Consider the following 5,476-nt stretch of genomic DNA (forward strand, 5'->3'; position numbering starts at 1 on the left):
CCCCCCCAGCTCTGCGCTGCCCTGACCCACAGCCCTGGGCTTCCCCCCACAGCTCTGCGCTGCCCTGGCCCACAGTCCTGGGCTTCCCCCCCCCAGCTCTGTGCTGCCCTGACCCACAGCCCTGGGCTTCCCATCACACTCCAAGCTCTGTAGGGTTGCCAATTTTGGTTGGACGTATTCCTGGAGATTTAATCACATGACATAATCTTTAATTAAAGATTAATCTTTAATTCCTGGAGACTCCAGGCCAATCCGGGAGGGTTGGCAGCCCTAGGGCCCGGTAACAATTCACTGGATGTATTGGAGACAGACTCTCTTGCTCACCAAGTTTCTGAGTCAGGAAATGAAGAACCATGCAGCGCAGGGAACTAGGGGAGATACGCCAGAGCTCAGAGCAGGCAAGTGGCACAGTTGAGGTTGGCATGTCCCGCCTGTCCCCGCGCTCAGTACCTGGGAGGGCCTAGGAACAGCTCCCTGCTGTGGGGATGGGCTAGCAGACCCTCAATCCCATCTTGCCCATTTCACTAACGAACGCTTTGGGTCTCACAGAGCTGGACGACACTTCCTGGGGTGTCACCAGGAGAACGAGCTGAGAACCCCATTGTGCTGAGGGCTCGGCTGGTCAGTCACAGTGTAGGCGATCATCCCGAAGCACAAATGCCCATGTCCCAGGGAGTGAGGGAATGAGACCACCAGAGCCAGATGCTGCTCACAGGGCCCACGGCAGCCCTGGCGGCGCAGGAATCGCGAGGGGAGACGCTTCCCCAGATACGATGGTTCCTTCCTGCGTCACCCATGTGGATGTCAGAAGCAGACACAGCTGGGTGGATGCTGGCTATTGCACACAGCCATCAGTTACAACCTGGCTCTCCGAACGCTGGGCCTTAGTGAGATGGAGCCCAGAGCGTGCAGGCCTTCGCAGCCATGACAGGGGAGCTGAGAGGCTGAGTGCACAGAGCATCGGGGCAGAATGGGGCACAGGAGCAGCTGGGAGGGGAGGAGGGGAGAAGCTGGTACGTGGCTTGTGGGACCCGGTATGTAGCAACACCTGTGCTGGACTGGGCCTGATCTCCCCCAAGGCTCAGGTCACAACCCGTCTGGGGGACAGGACTCGAGGGCTGCGTGCTCTCACCCTCGTGCTGCTGGCTGCAGTTTGCAGGTTACAGGTTTCTTGTTATGTATTTTTAATCCACGTTTTGTCTCTTCCCTGCTCAGTCTATTTTTCTCTCTCGAGGCAACGGAACCCAGAATACTGAATTTAGCAGGGCAGTGCCAGTTTCGGGGAGGAGATTGTGGGGAGAGCTCACAGCTGGGGCAGCACCAACACGGCCACGGGGAGACTGCAGGCGCTCACATTTTCCTGCATACACACAGATGAAGCAGAAGGAATTGCAGGGGCTGTGCTGAACCTGGGTGAGAGCAGCAGAGCACATGCACGGGGCAGGACAGGCCCCAGGCTGGGCACAAGCAAACACCCAATCCCCAGCACTGGCTACAGAACAGCAGGGCAGAAAGGAAACTACGTGAGGGCAATGATCTGTAAGCCGAAGCCCTGCCTGTGTCCCCCTCCTCCCCCAGAGCTTGGGCTCAGCTCTGAAGAAGCCCCTCGCTCAGGAAGTGACGTGTCAGGACCAGAGAGAGCAAAGGTGAACTCTCTGCACGGGCTTCACAGATGCACATGCAGCTGCCTGGCCAACAAGGTCATGGACTCAAAGGACCTGGTTAAACAAAAGCTTTAAAAACACTCTGTTGACACAGCCTAGTTCACAGAACAGAGTCACAAAGGGCACTCGCAGGGGTGCTGCTATGCGGCCCACAAGAACGGGGCTTGGGCCTCCACTCCAGGGTCAGGGGTGACCCCACCAGGTCAGATTCACCTGAAGGAATAATCCAAGAGCTTTCACCCAGGTTCTAAAGTCAGCCCGGTTCCCCCCACGCGGGTGTGAAAAGCGGGGTAACCACTGGCTGTTTCCAGCCCTGTTTGAGAACGTCGGATTGACACCAAGTTCTCCCGGGTTTGGCCCATCTCCACTAGCGTTTCCCCAGAGTTCTATGCAAGCGCAGGGCAGGCCCTGACTGGCCATTCCCCTCATGTGGGTGGGACCCTGCACAAACTGTTCCCATTACCTCGCGCATCAAAAGCAAAGTCATTGGAAAAGCCCCTTCCCAGAGGCGCCTGGGGCCCGGGCAGCAGTCACAGGATTGCAGAGAGAAGCGTGGGCACCAGCCTCTGCCTGGGGACACGCCAATGACACACAATCATTGTGGCCAGTCAAGAAAAGGAGATGCCTGGGCAATAAGATGGCAGAGGGCGCCCAGCAGGGGAAAGCCATGGTCAAACCCATGGTGAGGGACAGTTTCGGCTGCTCAGGTCACAGATGTAAAACCAAAGGTCTGACGTCACTGCAGGAAGCCGGCTGATCAACATGCAGTTGGGTCGAAGTGGGGACCAAGAGAAGGGGCTAGAGAATAAGATGGATGGTCAGTGCCGTGGCCTTTCTCCCGGCCCAGGGGGAGCTTGTGATACCAGCGATACCATGATCCGCTCTGGTGGGTGCATCTCCAAAAGGGCAGATAACTAGGGAGTGCAGAGAAAGGCCACACAATATGGGGGGAGGGGGTACTGGAGACAGGGGCTAGTTCACATGGAAAGGAGAGGAAGAGAAGAGGGTTCTGCAGGGAGATGCTGCTATTTGCACCATCCCGTAATACTAAAGCAAGGTGGCGCTTCACAGAGAGCCGTCCCGTCACAACCAACCTTTTATGGCGCCCCAGACCAATCAAAATAGCTCCATTCAACAAGGAAAAACTCCTTATTTGCCCCGACCCATTGCGCCATTCAGTAGGGCCCGAGAGCAGAGAACTGGCTCTGGGAGCGGTCGCCAAGCAGGGCACCGGTTCCCTTTCTCCATCTGGGAGAAATGCAGAAAGAAAACAAGCACCACCGAGCCAAAGGCCAGGGAGAGCTTGCCAGTCCCTGCCGTTCCAGCTGTCTCCTGCATGACCTGTGACACAGGGCAAGGATGCGGCCAGCTCCTGCCCACCACAAAGCCGCCCGCACCAGCAGAGGCACTGGACCGTGCTTCTTAACCTTTAAAGACACAGCATCAAACCCCAGGATGGGTTTTGTTTTTTTACACAATGTATCATTAACCCGTGTCACTCACTGCTGCAGGGTACCGGTAAGTGAAAGAGCTCAGTGAGTTTCAAATCAGATTAGACAGTAGGATGACTAAATATTTGCAATAACACCAGCCAGGATAAACAGCTCTGGATCGACATGGCCCAGAGTCTAAGCTACCAATCAGTTGGGATCAGGAGGAAACCTCTCCCCCACCCCCCGTCCAGTTTGCCCCATGAGGTGCATTGTTAAACACTTTCCCTCTCAACTCACAGACATCAGGAAGGTGCTGGAGTCCCTCCCAGCCATCACAGGGGTCAACGCTGCATGTGACCTGCAGCATTTCTCTGGCATGCTGCACAGTCTGGTTTCACAAGGGCCACTTCCTCCCTCCCTCCCCACTAACGGGGACAGGCCACGGGCCAGAGGAACCATCTTTTGTTCCATTCTGGCTGCCCCCATGGATCTGGGACCCGCCAGATCTTGGGGGGCGGGGGGGACAGGCAGCAGAGACAAGAGCCATTTTCTGCTCCAGGCCTTGCCCCACCTCTTCTGGAGGCGCTAGATCTCCGGCACCTTTGTCCTGATTATTAACACCAGCTAAGTGGCGCAGCACCGCTGACCCCCTGCATCTCGCCAAGGAGGGACGTTCTGGCCACTGCTCTGATCCACTTAGCCCAAGAATTACAGGGAGAGTGAGAGGTTGGGGGAGTAGCTGCCCTTGGTGCCCTGGAGGAGCCTAGGGGAGGGGAGCCAAAGCTCTGCGCACAAACATTTCAGACGCTGCCTCTCCTCTCCCAGTGGCTCCCTGGCCCTGCTGAGCTGTTTCCTGAGCACAGCCAGCGGCCTGCCATTAGCATTAATTAGACTCAAGCGTTGCTGCTGTTGGGTGACTTGCTGCTTGGAAGTGATTCCAGAGTGAGGCAGGGGGTGTCGGGTGGGGACGTGGTACAAGCATGTGGGGTCACGGGTCAGGGCTGTCTGCAGGTGATGGCAATGCAGCCACTCAGCATTAAGGGATGGGAAGGCAGCGAGATACAGCTGCTGGAGCTCAGCAAGGTCCTGGGGCCAAGGGGATGGTGCAGCCATGAGCCAGGACTGGCAGGATGGGAAACTACATACCCATTGGTGTGCTAGCCCAGGGCATCTGGGCATTTGTCACAATGATCAGCAGTGAAACAGTTAACAAAGTTATCTTTTAATCCCCATCATTAGGGTTCAGAGTTAACGTCTCTGAGCTGAATGGCACCTGTCTCAGGGGCTAGTGCTGTTGCCAGCCTAGGACATACATGGCCCATGGAAAAGCGGGGGAAAGGAATCCTGCCTCTCTGACCCATACAGCCAGAGCTGGGGGCTTTCCTGCCACTCCTGTGCTGCTCCTTGGCCATTAACCTCTCCCTGTGCTCCCTCCCCCGCCCCAGCGGCCTGTGCTCCCCTGGACTGCTACTGGTCTGGGTCGCCCCTGAGCAATTCGGGGTGACGCCTCTTGTCTGGCTCGGCCTCACCCCCCTCCCCGCCGGGATGGCGACACGTTTTGAAAGGAAAGCTGGGGCAGCGCGGCCTGGATACCGCGGTGACGGGCGCTAGAGCCAGGGTAGAGAGTCCCGGCATCTCCCCGGCCACAGCCAAAAGATGCCCCGGTCCTAGCGGCGGAACCCTGGGCTGTCCCATCCTCTTCACCTGCCCCTAACCCTGGGACCGGGTGAGAGAAACAAATCACCCAGGGGCCGGGGACAGGGAGAGCGACGCGCCCGGAGCCCAGACCGGGACTAATACGGGGAACAGGCAGGGAGCAAAACACCCCTGGGAAAAACGCAGCGATCCCCCCCGTGCGCCCCTGGGAAAAACGCAGCCCAGGGTCTCCCGCCTGCTCTGCCCCCAACCCGTCCCCTCGTGTCCAGCCCTCTCTCCCCGGGGCAGATCCAGCCCGCAGGACCGGGGCGGTACCTCGTGGGGCGCGGCTCCAGGGCGCATCTTCCAGGAGCGGCTCCGGGTGCCCGGGCTGGAGCCCAGCCGCGATCCGCCTCGCTGGCTCTGCAGCTCCGCGGAAAACTTTTGCAGGAGCTGCGGCTCTGGGGGAGGGACCGACGGGCGGGGGAGGGACCGGCGGGCCAGGGAGCCGCTCTCGCTCTCCGCAGCCTCTGCTCCCCTCCCAGGCAGGAGCGGCCCCCGGGCCCGCAGGTGCAGGGAGAGATCCCGGCAGAGCAGCAAAGCCCCCAGGCCAGGCAGAGCACCAGGGGAGCCCATGTCTCCTCCCCCCCACGTGCAGGGCAGGGGGGGTAGTGCCAACCCCACTCCCCACCCAAAGGCCCCAAGGCTGTGGGGTTTTAACTCTACCCCTGGCCCCGCTCTTTG

At 59.0% G+C, this 5,476-nt stretch overlaps 1 protein-coding gene across 1 annotated transcript in view; it reads right to left on the reverse strand.

The window, feature by feature from the left end:
- Positions 1–5,183, reverse strand: part of GCGR (glucagon receptor) — a 20,174-nt gene extending 14,991 nt beyond the window's left edge. Inside the window, exon 1 of the mRNA XM_026654486.2 lies at positions 5,069–5,183. The gene's annotated coding sequence lies outside the window, so the exon portion shown is untranslated. The remainder of the gene's footprint in view (positions 1–5,068) is intronic.
- Positions 5,184–5,476: the final 293 nt, after the last annotated feature.

Source organism: Terrapene carolina, unplaced genomic scaffold, assembly GCF_002925995.2.
Source record: "Terrapene carolina triunguis isolate 2854851 unplaced genomic scaffold, T_m_triunguis-2.0 Scaffold192, whole genome shotgun sequence".
NCBI classification, from domain to species: Eukaryota; Metazoa; Chordata; order Testudines; family Emydidae; genus Terrapene; species Terrapene triunguis.